Raw genomic sequence first — 23,309 nt, 5'->3', positions numbered from 1 at the left:
TTCTGACATTTCCTGGGTCAAAATGCCTACTTTTAGTTGTCACTGACAACTGCATTAAATACACACACACACACACACACACACACTGTAGCATTTTTACCCTTATATTGTGAAATAAGGACTAAACACACAGATGACAAGTTATTATCTTAATAAGATTTGCTTTTTGACTAACGTGATGAAATATTACTTCCCTGAAAGATGATTTTTTTTTTTAGGGTGTGGTGTTAAAATTGCTTTTCCTGATTTAAACTTAACATTCATTTCCACAAAGCCCTTTAAAAGTCAAAGTGGAACAACCTGTTCCCAAGAAGAAAAGATTCCACCCACCTTCCAAAAACTTAAACTGGAACACAATGTATGTCCCACTGAGTACAGCAGAACAGAGGTTATGTCTTAAACTGTACCCAAGAGGGCAGAAGGTTACTTATTAAAATACCTCAATGATATCCTACAACTCAGACATCAGGGTAGCACTGTGGCTTGAGTCCATGAATCTTTTTCTTTTTTAATAAATTTATTTATTTTATTTTATTTATTTATTTTTGGTTGTGTTGGGTCTTCGTTGCTGCGCGCGGGCTATCTCTAGTTGTGGCGAGCCGGGGCTACCCTTCGTTGTGTGCGCGGGCTTCTCATTGTGGTGGCTTCTCTTTTTGCGGAGCATGGGCTCTAGGCACACGGGCTTCAGTAGTTGTGGCTCGCGGGCTCTAGAGCGCAGGCTCAGTAGTTGTGGCGCACAGGCTTAGTTGCTCTGCAGCATGTGGGATCTTCCTGGACCAGGGCTCGAACCCGTGTCCCCTGCATTGGCAGGCGGATTCTTAACCACTGCACCACCAGGGACATCCCGTGAAATCCTGACTGTGATTTCCTCCATCATGTTCTGCAACTATCTCACAGAATCATAAGACCTCAAATCTGAACTACACAACAGAGACCTCTGGTCTAGTCCAACTGCCATGTTTGAAAGAAAAGGAAAATGATGAACAAAGAAATGAAATAATTTGCCTCCAGTCAACACCAGGAGTTAATGCCTGGCTTCCATGCCTCCTGAATTGAAGTCCAGGACTCTTAACCGCCCCCCACATTGTCTGTTTCCTAACTCACTCACCTTTAGACCAGCACTCTAAACTCTAGTAATTTAGGGGGGATCTAACACTCCTTCTCCTTCACCTCTGAGGAGTAAAAAAACAAACACTAGTCTGCTAGGAGGATGGAGCGTAGGCTGTGATTCAGAAGGCTTTAAAAGCCTTTGTGTTGTGCCCTTTCAATAGGTTTTCTATCTTTCCATTCCCTTGAGTCTTTTAGGGGTAAGAGCAAGGCCTGAGTCAGGAAGATAAATACATGAGCAATTTATTAAGCTGTGTTCTAGTCTTTAAGGAGATTTCACATTCTTTTGACCCTTGTTTCCTTATTTCTGCTCATCTTACTTCTACTGTAGCCTCTGTGATGTTAAGATCTCATGAACAGGGTATGTGTTCCTGGAATTGTTCGTAAGTACAACAAAGTTAGCCTAGGTACCCAACTAACATAATTGACTATATAGTACTGTACTGTAATAGGTTTATAATATTTTTCACACAAATAATACATAAAAAACAAACACAAGAAATAAAGAAAACATGTTTAATCTTACAGTACAGTACCTTGAAAAGTACAGTAGTACAGTACAACAGCTGGCCTACAGGGGCTGGCATTGAGTGAACAGGCAAGAAGAGTTCCTGGCTGGAGGAGGGAGAGGAGGTGGGAGATGGTAGAGCTGAAGGATCGTCAGCAGTAGGAGATGGAGGGCAAGCTGCAATTTCACTCACGCCTGATGTTGATGGCACAGGTTCTGGTTCCTTGCTGGATTCATTTCTATCCACCCTCTTGAAAAAACGATCCAGTGATGTCTGGGTAGTAGCTCTTTTTTCTCATCATAGATGACAAGGTAGCACTGGATTGCATTCTGAACGGCTGCTACAAGCTTCGTGTATGGTTCTACCTTCAGGTCCTGTGCCTCAAAAACTAACAGTGTCTCCTCAAATAAAGAAAATCCCCTTGTCATTTCCTGCGTCATGAATCTCTTCACTTCTTCAGTTATTTCTTCTTCCTCTTGTCTCTCTTCATCCTTTCTCTGGGCCTCCAATTCCATCAGGTCTTCATTCGTCACCTCCTCGTGTTGCACAGCAAGGGGTTCAGTGAAGTCATCCTCTTGCAGATCTAGCTTCAGCTTCTCGCTGAGGGCCACTACGTTGCTGAAGACCTCTTTGGACTCCTCATCCACCTTCTCAAATCCATGAAAATCGTGAACAAACTGCGGGCAAAAGTTCTTCCAAACCCTATTCATGGTGATTGCCGTAACTTCACGTCAAGCAAAGTCAATGTTTTTTATGGCCTTGTAGATGTTATAGTGCTTCCAAAATTGTCACAAGGTTGTTCCAGATTCATCACTCACCTTTACTGCCTGATGAAAAGGGTGACATAAATAATATTTCTTGAAAATCACTATAACTCCCTGGTCCATAGGTTGGATGAGCGACATTAGTATTCAGTGGCAGATGCAGTACTTTGACGTTGGGATGAAAGTTGTCCATGAATGGAGGGTGGCCCAGAGCATTCTCAAGCAGCAAAAGAATGTTGAATGGGACATCCTTCTCTAAGCAGTATTTCTCTACCTCAGGGATAAAGTGGTGGAAAAACCAGTCCTGGAAAATGGCCTGTGTAACCCAGGCTTTGGGGGTTACTCTTCCACACAACAGGAAGAGAGCCCTTGGTTATGTTTTAAAGGGCTCTTGGGTTCTCTTGATGATAAACTAAGAGAGGCTTCAGCTTCATATCGCTGGAAGAATTGCCACAAAACAACAGAGTTAGCCTATCATTTGTTGCTTTATAGCCTGGCATCAACTTTTCCTCCTTACTGATATAACTTCAGTCTGGCATCCTCTTCCAGTACAATCCATCTCATCCACATTAAAACCCTGCTAGGGTAAATATGCACCTGCATCAATAATTTCTCAATGCATTTCAGGAAATTCCCGGGCAGCTACCTTATTGCACTCACTGCCTCATCACTTACTTTTACGTTGTGAAGGTTGGCTCTAGCCTTGATCTGATGAAACCAGCCATGGCTGGCATTAAAAGATGCGCCCTCTGATTCTTCACCGTGTTTCTACTTCAAGTCTTCATAAAGGCTTTTACCTTTCTCTTGAATCAGCATTAAGTTGAGCGGAACTTGACGCTGATGCTTATCTTGCATCCACACACTGAGAATTTTCTCCATCTCCTTCATCACTTTTCCATGCTTCTTCAGTTTTATTGTCGACATCATTGGCACAGCAGAGTTCACATGTTCCATGATCTTGTCCTTGTTCTTTAGAACTATGCCAATGGTTGAATGATTCATGTTATAAGAACGAGTGACATCTATCTCTTTTTCACCTCGCTCTACCCTCTCAATTATCTTCACTTTTGTTTCCGTTGTTGTTGCTTGGCACTTCTTAGCAGTACCAAATACATCATTGCTGCTTTTATGCTTGCTTCCAGACATCCTGGGCTCGAAATAAAGATACTGTACTACTGTATTCTATGCAGTACTGTACAGTAAAGTACACAAAAGTACAACCACTTGTAGAGGATGCACGAACGTGACAATGTATGCCAGACACGTGAACTAACTTACGTGATTGGACATGTGAACTCACGTTCGCATCTTTGAAAGTTTGCACCTTGAAGGTTTGTATGTAGGGGACTTACTGTAGTTCAAGTAAAGAAAAGTGGGAGGATAACTGAGTCATTACAGAACACATGGTAGGATAGACTCCATGGCAGTCAGACTCTATTTTTATTGTAATTGGTAATTTGTTGGTTTGTAGCCACTTCTTTGTGCAAAACAACTCATTTCAGGAAAACATCTATACTTTTTCCTCCATCATGCTCTTTAAACATCTTGCAGAATTACTTCACTTGTAAGTAATATGGCAAAAAATAATTTTTATGTTCTCTGTTCCAGCAATCATCAGATAAGATACTATATTTCAATGGATTTCATATTCGCCATAATACTGATCTTTAAGTGAATAAGACAGTCCTGTCTTACAGTTATCAGATGACATCTCAGTAAATTAACATTTTATATTGCTTGAGGGCAGTTTGATTATGTATGAAATTTGATTATACAGACTGAGCAAATGGTGATGGAATAAATCTTCCTGGTCAAAAGCTCAGGCTCTAGAATTAGGATGCCTGGATCCAAATCTTAGTTTTCTAGAGCCTAGATCATTTTACTAGACAAGTTATTGACCGTCTGTCTCTTAATTTCCTGATCTGTAAAATGATAATAATTTCTACTTCATAGAGTTTTTTTTGAAGATGAAATTAGTGACACATGAAAAACAGTTATAATAGTGTTTGATGTTATACTAATTGTTCAAAAACAATGTTGTTGTTCAACAGTAGTGTTGAAGTTGAAATGTAGAACATTTAATTCTGATTTTACATCTTTCTACCATTTCTACCTTTAAATCAGGCACTGGTGATTTAGGTTCAGTAAAACAGCATTATCTGTCACAGCAAAAATATTCATTTGAAATTTCATTTAATGGGTAAAGAAGGTGCTGCCTTTGGAGTTAGGCAAGCAAGTCTCAGGGCGGGGGAGGGGGTCAGTATGTTCCGGGATGAATAAGGAGCATTTGGAAAAGTATTAAGAAACAAATGTTACTGCTAGTTTGATTTGAATGGGGCACAGGATTATATGGTACAAGATAGAACTGAAAAGGTAGCTTGTTTTCATTTATTCATTCATTAGATATTTAGTGAATATTAAATAAGTACCTGGAACTAGGAATATAAAAACCAGGGGACTGCCTGTCTACTAAACCTATAAACATGTCATTACAATTATTTCCAGTGTTTTGGGAACCCAAGAGGAGTTAAGCCATGGAAGGGCCAAGTAAGGCTTCTCCAAAAGGGTGATTTGTCAGCTTGGTCTTATAGGTCAGCAAGAGTTTCTTTTTCATGTGGAAACAGAGGTGGCAAAAGCATGTCAGGTCAAAGGAAAGCAGATAGTATGAAAGATGACAGTGAATTCCTTGGTTTGAGATAGAAATGGTGGAAGGTGCCAATTGGAGTCCGACTTGAGACTTTATGTGGTAGGGAGTGGAGAGTAGTGATCAGAACTGAGGGAAATGAACCCAAGTGGGGAGAGGTCAACATTTCAACAAGACAAGGGGCTTCCCTGGTGGTGCAGTGGTTGAGAGTCTGCCTGCCAATGCAGGGGACACGGGTTCGAGCCTTGGTCTGGGAGGATCCCACATGCCGCGGAGCAATTGGGCCCGTGAGCCACAACTACTGAGCCTGCGCGTCTGGAGCTTGTGCTCCGCAACAAGAGAGGCCGCGACAGTGAGAAGCCCATGCACCACGATGAAGAGTGGCCCCTGCTCACCGCAACTGGAGAAAGCCCTCGCACAGAAACGAAGACCCAACACAGCCAAAAATAAATAAATAAATAAATAAATTAATTAAAAAAAAAAAAACAAGACAAAAACAATAGAGTATAAGATCTTTCTTTATGACAGAGCCAATGAGGAAGGTGAATGTATTTTGAAGACTATTCTTTTTTTGTGTGTGTACAGCTCAGATGTTTATTTTACTGAAAATATTTGCAAAATTACAATATAAATACATGATTATATTAAGATAGGATCACTAATTCTTTTGAGTATCCTGGATATCGTAGAAAGAAGGGAACTGACAAGTAACTTGAGACGTTAAAAAGAGGGAGAGATTTTTTTTCTTTTTTCTTTTTTTTTTTTTGAGAATGAGTTCAAAGGGAGAGAGAGAGAAGGCCCAGGGATCAAGGAGAAGGGAGTACTACCAAAAAAGAGGGAGGTGTGCATGGAGGAGTGAGAGAGAGAGAGAAAGAGGAGAAGGGAGACAGACGGAGGGAGAGAGATTAAATATAGGAAAGAGAGAGAGAGAAAGAGAAGTACTAAAAGGAAGAGTTAACCTTGTAATATCTGATCCTCTCCACCCAGGCTCAGCTTCATGAGGACCAGAACCAAATTTATCTTGCTGTGCACTTAATAGGAATTCAATAGATGCTTGTCTCAGAGGAGATAAGAGGGGCTTGGGTCATAAATAAGGAAAGGATGGTCTATGAGACTGCTCAGGTTGCCATAACAGAGTAGCACAGACTGGAGGACTTAAACAACAGAAATTTACTTTCTCACAGTTCTGGAGGCTGGAAGTCTGAGATCAGGGTGCCGGTATGGTCAGGTTCTGGTAAGAGCTCTTTTTCAGGCTTGTAGGCAGCTGCCATCTTGCTGTGTGCTCATTTGGCCTTTCTTTGGAAAGAGACAGAAGCCAGGGTGGGGGTGAGGGGAGCCTCTCAGAGATTCAGAGATCCCTCTCTGATGTCTCTTCTTAGGAAAACATTAATTTTATCAGATCAGGGCCTCAGCCTTATGACCTCATTTAACCTTAATTACATTTATAAAGGTCCTATCTCCAAATACAGTCACATTGGTAGTTAGGGCTTCAACATATGGATTGGGGGATGGGACGTGGGGAGAGGGACACAAACATTCAGTTTATAACAGATGGGTTAGGCTGTGAAAAAAGAGGGACAGGAAGGGTAAAGAATCCTTGCAAGAGAATAAAGAATAATGAAGTTGTTTCATTCTTTTGGCGTTAAATTTAGGCAAATTAGGGAGGAGAGCTGAGCTGCAGCTTTAAGGCTCTGGAATAAATTCAGAGGAGTTGCTATTGGGGAATTATGGTCTTATCTATGCATTGTTTTCTAAACTTACCAGATTAAAAGAATCAACTAGAATATTATTTTAAAAGCCAGTTTTTGTTGGAGATTGTTTCTCTGGGCCTGGGTTGAGGTTCTAAAATTTTTAACAGGCCTCTAGAGAGATTTTTCTAACTTCCAGCTGTGGGAAACTAGAAACCACAGAGAGAGGAAGTTAACTAAGAGTGAGTAAGAGGATTGGAAGATAAAGGTTGGGCTCAGGTCGAGGGGCGAAAGGAATCGGAAGTGTTGGTGAGAGTACAAAGACGTTGATCCCTACATTGCAGGCTGAACAGGGATAGGAGTGAAGCCAAGAAGGGAGAATAGGCTTAGACAAGGAAGAAAAATTAAGGGGCTATTAGTCCTAAAAAGTAATGAGGGTGTGTTTACTGGGAGACTTAAAGAGCAGGCAGTTATAGTAAATGATTTCAGAGATCAAGGTTTCACTAGTAGCGTAGATTCCGAATTTGTGTCGACATGAATGCCATGGAAAATGACATAATAGTTCTTCTGGCTTTACTTCCTTCAAATCCATGATCTATAATGCTGTCAAGGAGCTCTTTTTAAAGGGAATGATCATTTTTTTCTGTGGCATCAAATACTTTCCTCACTCCCTTCTGTCTAAGGTAATCCCAAAACTCTTACCATGGCATTCAGGGTGCTTCTTTATTGCCTGCAAACATTTTATACAATTAACACCTTACTACCTATACATCCTTGAAAATGCTTCATTCATTCATGTTATGCCTTTTATTGTGTACTTTCCTCTGCCAGGTGTACCTGGAAAAATGGCAAATTCATTTTTGTTCTGTAAAATCTCTATAGGGAGGTTTTGATAAACTATTCCTCCTTCCCATGCCCATCACACGTTAGCTCATCTTTTCCTTCGCTAGCCTACTTTTGCACTATGTATGTGCTTTCGTTGTTGATCTTAACACTTTAGGGTAAGGGTCACAAACCAAATACCTGCAGAAGGTGTGCATTTAAAATAAATGCCAGAGATAAGTAGGATGAAAGAACTTCATGCTAAGGTACTTGTATTGTACCTAAGTATAACACCTACAAGTTCAACTGCTCTTTTAAACATTGTTGGTATAACAAAACAAATCAAACAAAACACAACCAAGGCACATAGAGTCTTGCTACACAGGTCACGGCAGTTATGAAATGAGAGGTCCATGTTGAGAAGTAGCAAATAAGAAAAGCAATTTCAATTTCTGGTCAAAGGGAATTGCATGTGTAAATAGAACGAAATGATTAATTCAGCGTGGCATTGTAGGATAACGATGCCCTGACAGATTTCCTGATGTATGTGTCTCTTACTCAAAGAAGCTCAAAGAAAACTAGTGACACAGAATCACTACTTAGCAAGGAGATGAAAGGATGAACTTTGAACTGGTACATAGAGACCTATAGAGTCCAGCTGTCACTTTGTTGGCTCTGCCATCATAATGGCCTTTACAGTGTCTGAAAAAGACCATGTGATTTTTCCCAAAGTTATAAATCTTCTTCTGTGATTTATTTCTCTGTGCGTGGATTGGCTGGAGTCAGCCTAGAAGAGGACCTTTAAGAGAGTGTCTATGGAAGCAGGACTTGCAAGAATCCTTTCAGCTGCATCAGCAAAGGACAACTTTCATGTTTTTATCTTCTGATGGCTCACAAATCTCTAACCCCAGCCAAAATTTCTCTCATGAGCTTCAGAGACAGATATCCATCCAACTCCCTCCTGAACATCTCTTAGATGACATTACAGGCATTTTAAACTTAATATGCTCACAACTGAATCTCATTTCTCCATCACCGAAAAACAAAAACAAAACATTGCTTTACTTCATGATTCACTTAGCTGCCCTATGCAGAAACCTATGAGTTATTTTGGAGAACTCCATTGTTCTCCCCTTCCTTATCTAACCAATCACCAAACCTTTTCAATTTCTCATCCTAACTCTCTATTAAGGCCACTCCCAGTGATATAATTTCAGCTGGCTCAGGCAACTAACAGACTGAGTCCTGCCCTTTTCCAATCTGTTTTTTTACATTGCAGTCAAAGTGATCTTTCTGAAATGCAGAGTAGCTCAAAGCTCTTTATCTCCTACTACTCTTAGAATGAAGGTTCAGGACTCCTTAATATGGTCAAGAAAGCCCTGCTTAATTTGTCTCCTGGCTGTCCCTCTAGCATCTTTTCTTCTATTCCCTCCCTCACCTCTCAGCCATTTGTTGATTCAACAAATATTGAGTGCCTACTATGTGCCCAAAAGTGGGATAACAAAAAAAGCAGAGGAATGATAGACATTTTTAAAAATTATATAAATATAGAATTGCACGTCGTGTTAAGTATTATGTAGGAAAAGTAGAGGGCATATTGAGAGAGTATTAGAGAGTAACGTAATTTATATTACGTGACGTTATCCAGGGACCCCAATCCTGACATTCCAGCCGTAGCTTTCCTGAAAGAGCTATGTCTTCACACCTCTGCGACCCTCTTGTCCATCAACCCACTAACACCTGCTCATCTATGTCTCAGGCTATATGGTACTTCTTCCAAGAAGACAGCCCTGAGGCTCAAAGCCCAGGTTTGCTACTTCTCCGTCCTCTGAAGTTTCCTCATCAGTTGTATTGTCCTTTTAGTTTTCCTTTTCTGTAATTCCGTGATGCAGGGACTCTCTCTTTTGTCACATTGGATCTTTACCTTCTAGCACAGTGACTGTTACAGAGTAAGCCCTCAATAAACATTTCCTGAATCAATACATGGAAGTACTGCTGCCACTGACAGAGTTGAAGAAATTCTAGGGAACTCATGTTCATGAAAACTCTGCCTTTTACCACTGACCCCTAGAATTAAATCTTAAAATCTTTCTCGTGTCCAATTTGCCCAAACATCAACCCTATTTGTATTAATTGTTTGATATATGTCAGGTGCCTGACAATTGCAAGAGGGTAGAAGATTGCAAGTTGTATAAATGGATAGATGTAAAGGAGTTATTACTTAGGACCTAAGACCTGTGTCTTTATTATAAATATAATCTTGTTCTATCGCCAACTATTTTATCTACTGGCAGCGATCTTCAGCCCTACCTGTCCATGAGGCATCAACAGTTTAAGCCCTTACTTATATGTTCTTACATTAATCAACCTGAAATGTGGCAATAAAACCCCTGCAAACCTGACATATTTGAGAAGAAGCATTGGTACTTGTGAAATAACATTTGTGAACAGTTGAGGAGGTGTTATGGAGATAGTGGTAAGCTTTAGGAAGACTAATTTATTAAAGGGCTAATGGGTGAGGTCAATTTTTCTGAAAAGGAAACAATGAGTTCATAACCTAATGACTGCCTTTCTGAATCCAGGTGTGTCATAAGCACATCATCTGATGTAAATCATGTTATTGGTTGAGAACAGATTAAACAAATTCATACAAATCAGCCAGTTTCCACTTCCTTAACATCACTTCTTGGTTTACCAGGCCTGGTGGGCACTGGGCTGCCCAGTGACTCGTAGCCTTGGCGATCGCCAGACCTTGTGGAATTCTGTAGTTGATGACCCTCATACTTTGGGCCTTTCCTTCTGCACTTCACTGTTTAGCAGAAGACCCAGCATGGCTATATTGTAAAGTTAGGAGGAAAGGCTTATCCATTTCATCTCACCCTACTGCTCAATGCATGTAGAAGACCTGTGATGTAGCTCACAGAATTCTGATTGACACACACACGTAATTTCTTGCAAAGGAAAGTGGGAGACAGAAATGTGAAAAGGTCAAGTTTAGGTTTCACAATGATCTGTTGAATTTTAAAACTCAAAGATGTTTTATAAGAGGAATTTCAAACAGCATGCTATTATTACCTAAACAACTTATCTCTGTGCTTTTACTCACGTTGTTTCCTAGAAGGCCTTCTTGTGTCCCTCAGCATCATCGTATTTTACGTTTAAATCCTACCCACCTACCCTAGCTCAAATGCCAACTCAACCATGAAATCTCAGATTTGCCCAGCAAGAAGTGATCTCTCCCTGTCTGTATGAGACTTTAACTTCTGACACAAAGTGTATACACCTGAGCTTTCCTATGGGTTAAATTTCTTGAAGGCTTTGTATTTGGTAGGTGTTTACAAATATTTGTTTTTTAAAAAAAATAAATCTATTTATTTATTTTTGGCTGCACTGGGTCTTCGTTGCTGCCTGCGGGCTTTCTCTAGTTGCGGCGAGCGGGGGCTACTCTTCCTTGCAGTGCGCGGGCTTCTCCTGATTGCGGTGGCTTCTCTTGTTGCGGAGCATGGATTCTAGGCACAAGGGCTTCAGTAGCTGTGGCACGCAGGCTCAGTAGTTGTGGCTTGCGGGCTCTAGAACACAGGCTCAGTAGTTGTGGCGCACAGGTTTAGTTGCTCCGCAGCATGTGGGATCTTCCCCGACCAGGGCTCGAACCCGTGTCCCCTGCATTGGCAAGCGGATATCTTTTTTTTTTTTTTTTTTTTTTAACAAAAAGACTTTTTTATCAGCATCCTTAGGGCAACGCGTCCCAGGAGGGGATGTTCCTCGGCACACAGGCCACCCAGGTGCAAGTGATGAATCTGAGTGAAACGATTATTGTACACAGTGCAGACAAAGGATCAACCGAAACCTCCAACAGAAGGAAAATTACTTTACAAAAGAGTAAATAAAAATAACGCCCATTTTTCTGTTTTAAAAAGTGCAAGCTCTCGAGTGGCAGAGCGTGGAAAGCCCGAGGACCCGGCGTCCTGGAGTACCGATGCTCGAGGGGCCGGTCCCGCCCTGGTTTCTAAAGCTTAATTTAAGCCTCCCAGGTCTGCTTCTTCGTACCACTGCTCTACGATTCTCGTTCCTACTGATTTCTTCAGCGCGTCAGGCTCACGGCTACCAGCCTTCATCAAAGCATTAAGACCAGAGACGCTCCCTTTGCAAGGCTTACACCCGACTAAAGAGTGAAGCGATCAAACACCAAAATCTTAAAAAGCCAAATGATAGTGGAGCCAGTGCCCATTTAGAAAAGCTCTCTTACCCCCACCCCCCTTCCAGTCCTACTTTGGTAAATATTAATGTTTAACCAGTTAGCAAAATATTTAACCCAGTTAGCAAAATTAACACCGTCATTTCCATAGTTGCTCTTTTGTCAATAGTAACTGTGGCCGGATGAACTTCACATTGGATAAAGCAGATGTTTGCAAGAAAGGGTGCCTCCCTCAACAGCAATCTTATCCCAGGGAACCGGCCCGAGGCCGCGCAGCTGCTGCTGGTCCGCGGCGGGTGCGGGCGGCCGGTTAGATGGTCTGGCAGCCGGCGTGGCTCCTTTTCCGGCCAATAAGGTAGGCGATGAGGACGCTGAGGACCAGCCCTGCCAGGGCGCCGCCCACGGCGATGGGGCTCAGCATGCTGTTCTCACCCAGCTGACCCCCCTCCACAGGCCCAAACTTGTCCCCGTCCACGCGGAACGCCGACCCACACCCTGAATAGGTCTCGGGAACCCGCACGCGCTCCTCAGCGTTGCCCTCGTAGGAGCTCCCGGCGGCTGCCTGCAGCGCCCTCAGCGGGCCGTGGGCGGCCTTGAAGGCGGGGTCTCCGGCATCGGGCGGAGTCAGCGTCAGCTGGACTCCTTGCAGGAAAAACCCGGCTGCAATTGCGTTCATCGCAAACTGGAGCTCCGGGGTCCCCAGCTGGGCTGTGCAGCTCCCCGCAAAGGTGGTCTTGTTGGGGTTGAACTCTCTGGTCACCGTTGTGTTGTCCCTCGTCCTGCAGGTGACGTTCAGCTGCAGCCCCATGCTGGCCAGCAGGCAGGTCCCGCTGGTGACGCTCACGTTGTACTTGGACCCCGAGGGTCTCTTGGGCGCCGGGGTGGGCGAGGACTGGGGCGGCGTGGGCGGGGAGGGCCAGGCTCGCTCACAGGTCGTCTCCTGCCTGCAGAAGCTGTTGCTGGAGAGGTAGGCCTGGAGGGTGGCGTCACGGAGCCCGATGGTCACGCTGCGCATGCGGATCTGATTGCTGCTCTCACACCTGTACTTTTTATGTCTCCCTTGGTGTCGGTTACGGATTCCGCAGTCTTGATTGCCCTGGAGCTCGAATTGGGGAAAATCCCTGTATCTGACAAGTTATAAACAAAACGCATCAGCTGGACACTAACGTGTTGCATTTCTTGCGAAACTTGTGAGGGTCAGCATATGGCCTCTTCCAAAAGCCATCAGGAGACTGGAGACAGAAGCATTCCCTTTGCGCAGGCGGATTCTTAACCACTGCACCACCAGGGAAGTCCCCAAATACTTGTTGATCGAATAAGTAAATGAATTACACGATTAGGTAGAGTAGATGACCTCAAGCGTTCTAGAATATTGAATTAAATCCTTGCATTTTGAAACGTCAGGATTCTTTGTAACTTTCTGCTACATAGGGGAGTTCATATTCAAGCTTATAGTTGAGAACACTTCTCTGACTTCACAGCTTCCTTCTCTTTCCCCTGTTTCTTCAACCATAGTTTCAAACAGTTCTGTTTATTGAACTGGTTAAGTTTGGTCCCGCCTTAGGTGATTTGTACTAGCTATTTCCTGAGTCTGGAATTCCCTCCGGTCAAATTTTCTCTCTCTACATGACGGGAGCTTCATCATTCAGGTTTCAGGTCAGATACTCCTCGCTCAGAAAAGCCTTACTCAACTATCAAAGCTAAATTAGCCTGGTCCATCATACCACCGTGTTTGATTTTCTTTATAGTATTGACTGAATTTATCTTCTCTATTTTTTTCCTAGTTTATTTTTCTGCCTTCATTAGATTGAAACTTCTGTGGGAGAAGAAATCTTGTTTGTCTTTGTTGGTATAGGGCCAGCTCCAAGAAGAATGTTTGAAAATGGAAGATGCTCAATATATAACTGTTCAATGAATGGATGAATAAAAGAACAGCTTCCAAATAGAAGTGCTTTTACATATATTTTTAGTGAAAAGCATCAGGGCACACCAAAGCACATAGTTTTATATGCTGAACTTTCACTGGGGAGGTGGCCTGATTTAAATTCTCTGTTGTATAGGAACTTGAGTCATAGCATCTGTAACACCTTATTAAACGTATTGTTTATGCCTTAAAGACAGGGCAGGCCCTTGATCATACATGTATTCACCTGTACTTAGCACAGTACTTCATGGCATTAAGTGGAACAAATTAAGTAAAGGATTAAGTAAATGTAGCTTGACCCTCAAACTCTGATTTATTTTATTTAGTACTTACCCAATTCTTAATAATAATAGCTATCATTTTTGGAACAGCTACTCACTAGACAGGTGTTTTATATCCTTTATATTAATTCTTTTAAATAACCCTTTAAGGAAAGATTACCATCATCCATTTTAAAGATGACTCAAGCGACAAGTGATTCTTTGCCGTTGGACCGAGGTCTAGTTTCCAAAATTCATAATCTTAGTTTAATCAGTCAATTGCCTGTTCTTACTAGACTAAAAACATTTCAAATGTACTTGACAGTCAGCTTATTTGAACATTAATTATTATCTCAAACTTTGCTAAATACTTCCTGATTCTCTTCATAGCAAATAAATAGTTTGTAGCATGAATCTGTTCTTAATATCTAAACAAATCTATGGAGATATTTGCTATACATCCAACCTGTCATTTTTAATAGTTTAATATAAAAATAGCTTTTTTGTGATTGTAAAAAAAAATAATATAGTCATTGCAGAAAAAAAAGCTCAAATAATACAGAAAATATGGAGAAGAGAATACAGCCTAAAATTCCATCTTAAGTATATATAAAATTTTACATAAACTGAATCAAATTGTATGTGATATTTTCTTGTCTTTCACTTAGAATTATGTCATGCTACTACTTTTACAAAAAAATTTTAGGCACTATCATGTATATTTGGATTTATTATCTCTGTTTAACACAAATGGCACAAGTAAAATCTACCTGAGTGAAACCCATTCTGACTTCATTCTGAAGTAGTTCAACTAATCTAACTCTACTAAAATCTAATTGGTTTCATTTATATTGTCAGGTTTATCATCATATATGCCTTCTCTGAGGCATAAAATCTACAGAAGTCTTAAACTGGGAACTGTATGCATATTTATTCAATAAACTACAAAGAACTGAAGCAGACTGGTTTTTATTTTTTAATGCTTTCTCTTTTCTGCTGCCTTTCAACTTTTAACAAAAACATTTTTTTCACCAAAGGTCACAATAGTGAAGGTACCATTGGTTACTCCTTCCTTTTTCCCTGTGTCCTTTCTCTTTCACTTCATCTGCCACTGTCCAATCTTAGAAGCCTGAACACAAGCTATTACAATTCTCACATGTATTTTACCTGCTCCAACTCATACTGTATATATCATATCATTATCAGACAGATCTTTCTGAAATATCTATTTTTTATAAGATTATACTCAAGCATCTTAATCAGACATTCCAAGTCTTCCACAACCTGGGCTCAGCCTACTTTCCACCTCCTCTCTACCTCCCGGGCTCTGCATTACATCTAGGCTACCCTACACACATGTTCTTTCATTCAGTACCCCTTTCTAGGAAAAATGTTCCCTAAGTCTTTTGTACCCTTTAACACTAAAATATCATCTTCTCCTGAAGTCTCCTGTGACTACTCCACCTAATATATTTCTACGTAATGCAGGTATCTTCCATATAATTCATTCATTCCAGAATTATATTTATTGAATATTTACTATGTACCAGATACTGTTCAGGGCACTGGGAATATATCAGATAATAAAGTGGACAAAATCCTCTGACTTCATGGAATTTGTGCTCTTATGGAGAGACAATATACATAATATACAAGGACAGTGTATGGTACAATGTGATAAATGTTATTTTTAAAAATTGAGAGGGAAAGAGAGGGCATCAGGATTGCAGGTGAGTACTTCCAGTAATTAACAAAATGTTAAGTGTATCCTAGGGGTAGGCAAACTTATTCTGTAAATGACCAGATAGTAAATATTTTACACTTTGTGGACCATGTGGTTTCTGCCATCACCATTCAACTCGACCATTTTAGCACAAAAGCAGCCTGTGTCTCAATAAAACTTTATTTATGAACACTGAAATTTGAATTTCATGTAATTTCCATGTGCCACAGAATATAATTTCTTCTTCTGACTTATGTATTTTTCAACTGAAAATGTAAATGCCATTCTTACTTTGTGGGCCATACAAACACAGACAGGGGCCCAGATTCAGCCCATGGGTTATAGTTTACCAACTCCTGTGAACACCATTGAAAGGCTGAGATTAGTGAAGACTTGGGGAAGATAACAGCGTGAACACGTGGACACGTGAGAGTAGAGTATTCTAGGCAGAGGGTATAGTCATTGCAAAGTTTGTGAGACAAAGACATACCTCCAGTGTGACTGGAGCAGGTTGAGTGAGAGAGAGAGGTAGGAGATGAGGGAGGAGGAGCAATAAAGGTGAGAATGGATAACGCGATTGATCTACATTCACAGGTGACAACTATAGGTTCTTAGGCCTGGAAAAGGAAACTCTTAGAGACTGTCTAGTTCCTGGAGAGCCAGCTTTGATTGGCGTACTGTCAACAAAGATTCTGAGACCGCGTTGTCTTAGCCAGAACCACTTCTATGATAAATTAGCAATGCACACTCAGGTGTGAGGGCTATTGGTTGCTATGCATTTGTGTTCTTCATCTAGTCTACCCACCGCATTTTCACCACTAGGACACACTAAGCTCTCAGCTGTTTACATGACATACTCAACATTATCATCTAATTAATAACAGGAATTCTGAGTGCCAGATTAGTGATCTTCACTGTATCTTGGTCCTTCCCTGTTTCAGTTTTTACACTTAGGGCAGTGATCAATACATATCTTTCCTGGAGAAGCTGAAAAGATACTAAAATTAAAAGCTGTATAGAGATAAGAATTACCAATGCAAATTTTATTCCCTTAGCTCTATAAATCCTTTATAGTTTCTAAAGTACTTATGTCTTCATCTTATTTGAGCTTTACGGTGGTCCTATGAATCCTTATTATCCCATAAAAACGATCCCAGGGCCCTAAAATGAAAAAAGCAGCCCTTCCAGGCAGCTCTTAAATTACATTTGCCTGTGATCACTGAGATTTTTTTTCACAATTCCACGTATAAAGTTTAGCTTAAAATTATTACCAATTTTTTTTCATAATTGTTACTAAAATACTTCTTAGTGTATTTAGAGCAAAAGGAAGGAAGAACCAACATTTCCAAAATGTTCAATGATAAGCTTAAAACGGCCATTCTTACTGTGCATTGTGGGGAAAAAGAGGAGGAGTTCATGCTGAGCTACTGACTAATGAAATTTTTATTCTTTTCAATAAGAAGAGCTTTAACAATTAGGCTGTGTTATAATGAAATGTTCATTTGTCCAAACTCTGATTCCTGGTCCATCAATACCTCTTTGTGAGAGGTACATCCCTAAAATATGCCTTTGTCTTGAATGGAATGCAACCAGAGGCGTTTAGTGCAAGGACTCTCAGTAAGGCAGCCTGAAATGAACAATGGGCTTCAGAAAAGCTAAAATTAAAATGTATATATATATTTTCTGTACCATGTGTTATTCATTAGTCAGATACTCACCTGACTAAATATCTAAAACAATGAGTAAAACTTCACATTTTAATATGATCATAAATAAATGTTTAAAAATCCAAATTGTAAGGGAAGTATATTTTACGTTCTCCATATCGGTATAAAGGACATCTGGAAAATACTTTTTTGTTGTATAGTTTTAAGGGATTTCAGTTCAAAACTATCTAATGATTTTAAATAGCCCACACTTTCCTAGACATATTTTCGGTTTTATAATTTGATAATAAGTGTTCACTTTTCCCCCTTATGTTTCTAATGCAGCTGGAATCGATTGGGATCTATTTTAATCACTTTCTTGTTCTTGTACTACTTCATCTCCTCTCATTACTATTTAACATTTAGGGAGTGCCAACAAAATGTTGGGTCTGTATTAAATATGACCTTAGTCACAGTGGGCTCACATTTCCAACACGACAGGAAAGAACGTTGTATTTATAAAGAATGTACATAGCAGAGAATGGAAGCAACATAATAATAATTGGGGGGATTTACATTACCTGTAAGTTGATTCTGGTTCTTTTCATAGCTTGAGATAATTCCACTCTGGTGGAATTGATGCCACTGATGGTGCTAAAGGGGGACATTTTAGCAGGGATGGCATTTGCGTAGAGTAGTGGAGACTGTCAGGCTCCTGGAGATGGAGAGAAGTGAGGCACAGGCAGAAGTGGAATCAGTGAGCAGCAATGACAGTAAGAAGGGTCCATGACACGACTCATTCATCTTACACTGTTTTATGGTCAACCCATGGCTTCACAGACACCTAAGGAGTCTTTGGTCTCTGTTCTGCTATCTTTATCTTCCAACCCATGTTAGAGCATCTAATGGGATACTGGAACCATTGGGCCCAATTATTTTCTCATGGACAATGCTTATGTTCTGTTTTCCTGCTCCTGGAATGAGATCCCACTTTTTGTGTCTAGGTAATTTTACACACACACACAAACACACACACACACACATGCTCAGTGAAAGTCACCTGCTCTGAAAAACTTCTCTGGTATCTACAGTCTGAATTAAATGTCCCTCATTTGAACTCTTATAGTATGTTGAGCACACTTGCATTCTTACATGATTATATGTGTTTTTTTGATTATATGTACCTTTAACATATGATTGTATCCTTTTTTATTTTTCTAAGTTTCTCTTAAAAATTATAAAATACTTGACAACAAGGAAAATCTCTGGTTGAAATGCATATATATCTCTAGTGCCAAACACACTTCCTGGAGAGTGATAGACACTCTAGAAATGCTTATTATTCTTCTTTCTGAAGAACAGAGGAGTGATATTTCTCATTCCATTTTTTTTTTTTTGCCCCTTCCATGTAATTTTTTAACTGTTAGAAAGATGTTCTAGGTGAAAGAGAAATAAAATTCCAGGTACTATGGCTTTAGAGGAGCTTTTGTAAAAGTGGAAGTGATTTTAAAATGATAAAAAGTGATTCGTTGCGTTTATCAACACATAGTATATGTTACCAATGTCACCCATAAAAGTTAGTTACAGTGAAAAACTATTGCAGGTAAAACTAGCTTGTCTTAACAGGGTCTTTTGTAAAGCTTGTGTAAAATATCACCTCAGGCAGAATTGACCTAAACAAGGAACATGTTTTATCTTCAGAGATAATTTGCTTAGAGACATCATTGATAGAATAAGTAGTGCCTGCATATAATTATTGATATGGTCCTGAGAAGCTGCCAGAATCAATACTGGTCATTTCCTCTGCCCACCATCATGTTGAGATCATCATGAATAATTTTAGGCTAATGTTGTATCTACTAGGAGAGATAACACTAGAAAGTTGACATTTCTCACTTGTTAACACCAGTGAGAGCTTTCTACTCACTGCTTTCTAAGAACTGTTTGCAAGAATGGGAGCAGAAGACAGGTTGTGCATTAAGAAGAGAAATATGCAAAACCACAGAATCTGAAGTTTATCTTATAACAGCACTAGCTAGAAAATATTTGTGGGACTTTGAAAGACAGTCTCAATTCTTGGGGGGCTTTAATTGATCATCTATTTTATTGATCATCTTTTATTGATCATCTCCAGGAGATGGAGAGAACTGAGGCACAGGCAGACATGGGAGCAGAGTAAAGGAGTGGAAATTTTGAACTTTATACTTCCATATTTCTTTTTTTTTTTCCAAGTGAAACAGTGGTTTTATTTGAGGCATAATAGCACATGCATGTCTGTCACATAGGATGAGGATGACTTTAGGGTTCTGGTTTCTAAGATCAGACTTTATCTTAGACACAGTTTCCATCACAGCTTCTTGGGAAATGAATCAGGAAGGGAGCAAGACACTGCCTGGAAAGAAATCGTTGCTGTCGCTGGAAAGTTGTAAAGCAAGAGAAGAACTTATTCAAATCAGTGTACATGTGAAAGAGCCCCAAGGAGGAAGAGAGTGGTGGGGGGAAAAGTGGTCTAAGTTCTGGTGTTGGCAGTGATGCTGGCCTTTTCCGATGGCAGAGACTTGCCTCTAAACGGAGGCAACAGGATCGACTTGTCAGTTTTGACTGCAGCAACATCTTGGGGCTCCCCAGTTTCCTCTCTGGATCCCCAGTTCAGTCCCCCTTTCCCCTGAAGAACTCAGAGAGGAAGGGCAGGGTCTATGTCATGGACACTGTTACTTGCTCGATGAAGCTGGCCAGATTTATGTCCAGTTCTGAAAGGCCCGCACACTCGTGAGTGCTCAGGGTGATGTGGGCCTTGTCGCAAATGTTAAACCATTCAGGATGGTGGTCCAGTTTCTCAGCCTGCAGGGCCACTCTCATCATGAAGCCAAAGGCCCTACTGAAGTCTTTGAAATGGAACTGCTAGAAGGTGACATCCTGGCCTTCTGGCTCGTTCCACCCCACGGCCCGCAGGTCCGGCAGCAGCTGGTCCTTCTCCTCAGCACTTAGCCTGTGTGCTTTGCCAGCCATGCTGTGTGCAGCGTGGACGCCGGCAGCAGCGGGTGGCAGTGGAGGAGGCGAGCGTGTCCTATAGTTCCGTATTTCCAAGAGATACTTACCATCTAAATTTTTATAATAACTGAGAGAATAAAATGAAAGGTCCATACCATATCATTAGAAGGCTCTTGGGTGGGATGCTTTTTTTTTTTTTTTTGGTAACTCTCAACCTTTTGCTTTTTTTAAATTAATTTTTATTGGAGTATAGTTGATTTACAATGTTGTGTTAGTTTCAGGTGTACAGCAAAGTGAATCAGTTATACATATACATATATCCACTCTTTTTTAGATTCTTTTCCCATATAGGTCATTTACAGAGTATTGAGTAGAGTTCCCTGTGCTATACAGTAGGTTCTTATTATCTATTTTATATATAGCAGTCTGCATATGTCAATCCCAATCTCCCAATTTATCCCTCCCTGGGTGGGATGCTTAATAAAGAACAAGACAGGCAAGGAAAAACACTTAAAGCTAATAATTCAGAGTATGAGATAATGGGGTTAGGGTTAGTGTCTACTGGTTTCACACATTTTACAACTTCGTTTAAAGCTAGTAAGACAGAGAAAATGGGGAATTACCAAAAGAAATTGAATGACAGGCACAACGGTGGATGGCCCTGAGAGCAATTAGAAGCTTGAAAGATTTCTGGAATAGTACATCTGAACCTTGACTATAAAAGAAATAAAAGAAAATGAAATGCTAGTGGAGTTTGGATTTAATAAACACATTTATCAGCTGCCTGAGGTTTTAGTTACAGAAACCTGTTTTACATAAAAATAACAATAATAATAACTAATAAATATTGATCATTCTACTGATAAGCACTTGCTAAGTACTCCTTTTATCCTCTCTGCCATCCTATAAGGTACATATCCTTTTTATCAGCATTTTACCAATAAGGAAACTGACACACAAGAAGGTTAAATAATTTGCTCAAAGTAAATGGTAAAGTGCATTTTGAGGCCAGGGAGTCTGATTCCAAATCAGAGTTGAACTCTTATCCATTAAGCTATAATACATTGATTAAAAATTATCTTAAAGTAGATCCAAAAAGAGTTCTTTAAAAACTCAACAGTGTTAAAATTGGTATAGATGATCTTATTTACAAAGCAGAAATAGAGACACAGATGTAGAGAACAAATGCATGATACCAAGGGGGAAGGGGGGGGATGAATTGGGAGACTGGGACTGACACATATACACTATTGATACCATGTATAAAATAGATAACTAATGAGAACCTACTGTACAGCACAGGGAACTCTACTCAATGCTCTGTGGTGACCTAAATGGGAAGGAAATCCAAAAAAGAGGGGATATATGTATACGTAGAGCTGATTCACTTTGCTGTACAGTAGAAACTAACACAACACTGTAAAGCAACTATACTCTAATAAAAACTAAAAACAAATTCTAAACCAAAAAAAAAAAACAAAAGCAAAACCTCAACAGTGTTTTTAAAAGTGATGTTCTTGGAATGATGTAAAGCATGTGGAAGTTATTGTACTTCATCCCCAAGGTGTCTGCCAGTTCTTCCTGTTGTTGCTAATAAGCATCTGTTGTCCTAACCTGCTAAGGGGGAGGCAGAGTTTGCTCTAGACACAGCCATCTTCCCCTCCACCCACTTCCATTCTGTGGGCTGCAGCGGTCCTCTTGAGACGCTTGAGCCCTCCAGCCTGAAAGCTCTCTCTATCCTAGTAAGAGCAAGCCAGATGAGGCCCAACTGGATGGGGATCTCTACACAGAAAAATGAAATGGACGGTATCTCTGTGTTTGTTCACGTTCCCTAAGACTCTGACACGGGACTTATTATGGTCACACAGACGAAGACATTACTCTCTCTGATGTCAGAGATTTAGGTCCCTGGCAGGCAATTCAACTCCCAGAATGGGGTTAAGACTCAGACTGCCCCAATTATCCATTCACCACTTTTTTTTTTTTTTTTTTAGCTATGTAGCAACACATATATGGTTTTCTTTTTCTTTTTTTTTTTAATTTTTAAATTTAATTTAGTTTTATTTATTTATTTATGTCTGTGTTGGGTCTTCGTTTCTGTGCGAGGGCTTTCTCTAATTGCGGCAAGTGGGGGCCACTCTTCATCGCGGTGCGCGGGCCTCTCACTGTCGCGGCCTCTCTTGTTGGGAGCACAGGCTCCAGACGCGCAGGCTCAGTAATTGTGGCTCACGGGCCTAATTGCTCCGCGGCATGTGGGATCTTCCCAGACCAGGGCTCAAACCCGTGTCCCCTGCATTGGCAGGCAGATTCTCAACCACTGCGCCACCAGGGAAGCCCTATGGTTTTCTTTTAACAAACGATAGACAAAGTATCAGGAGAAATATCTAATCATTACTAGAAACTTGTTGAGAATAAACTCACAAATAAAGCACATTTTAAAATTTACCCATTCACCATACCGTGATAAAACACTCCTTTAAAATTCTGTGATTTTATGCCAGCATATTTTGGCAGTGCTTTCATGTACGTCATATTCACAAAATCACAGAATTATACAACTGAAAGGCTCTTACACACTCTAGTCCTGTGCCTAAGATTCAGAGAGACTGAACAGCTTATGATGGAAAGGCCTCCCAGTTCCAATTTCCACGTCCTTTCTGTTATACCTCATTGTCTTGGAATTCTGACAGCTCAAAAAGGTAAATAGTGACAAGCGTTAACACAGAGTCTCAGACCACTTGAATCGTCAGATGGCATTGTGGCATTTTTTAAAACATAGTACTCTCTCTCATATACCAATAACCTGTTATCCATCACATAACTTCTTACAGTGAGACTTCCCAACTCATGGAACTTCAGTGAATACCCTTTTAGAAGACACCCCTGAGAACTTTACAGTTTAGATTTGATTATAGTCAGTTTTGCATGTCTTCGTATCACATTATATGTCCTATCTTACCAAACTTCTATCTTACAGATACTGACCACGTCTACTATTTTATATAAACCTCCCCTTAGCGCTTTGGTGTCCAGTTT

At 40.5% G+C, this 23,309-nt stretch overlaps 2 pseudogenes across 2 annotated transcripts in view; both read right to left on the bottom strand.

The window, feature by feature from the left end:
- Positions 1-5,196: 5,196 nt before the first annotated feature.
- LOC309661305 (lysosome-associated membrane glycoprotein 1 pseudogene) overlaps positions 5,197-23,309 on the bottom strand; it is a 121,099-nt pseudogene continuing 102,986 nt past the window's right edge. Inside the window, exon 3 of the transcript XR_014268400.1 lies at positions 5,197-17,997. The product of XR_014268400.1 is annotated as a lysosome-associated membrane glycoprotein 1 pseudogene (transcript). The remainder of the gene's footprint in view (positions 17,998-23,309) is intronic.
- LOC309661356 (pterin-4-alpha-carbinolamine dehydratase pseudogene) lies at positions 17,990-22,620 on the bottom strand (annotated as a pseudogene). Its single transcript has one exon. The product of its transcript is annotated as a pterin-4-alpha-carbinolamine dehydratase pseudogene (transcript).

The sequence above is a fragment of the Balaenoptera physalus genome (assembly GCF_965194825.1).
Source record: "Balaenoptera physalus genome assembly, chromosome: 5".
Lineage (NCBI taxonomy): Eukaryota > Metazoa > Chordata > Mammalia > Artiodactyla > Balaenopteridae > Balaenoptera > Balaenoptera physalus.
Note: the sequence above shows the minus strand (reverse complement) of the source record. Positions and strands in the feature narration are given on the sequence as shown.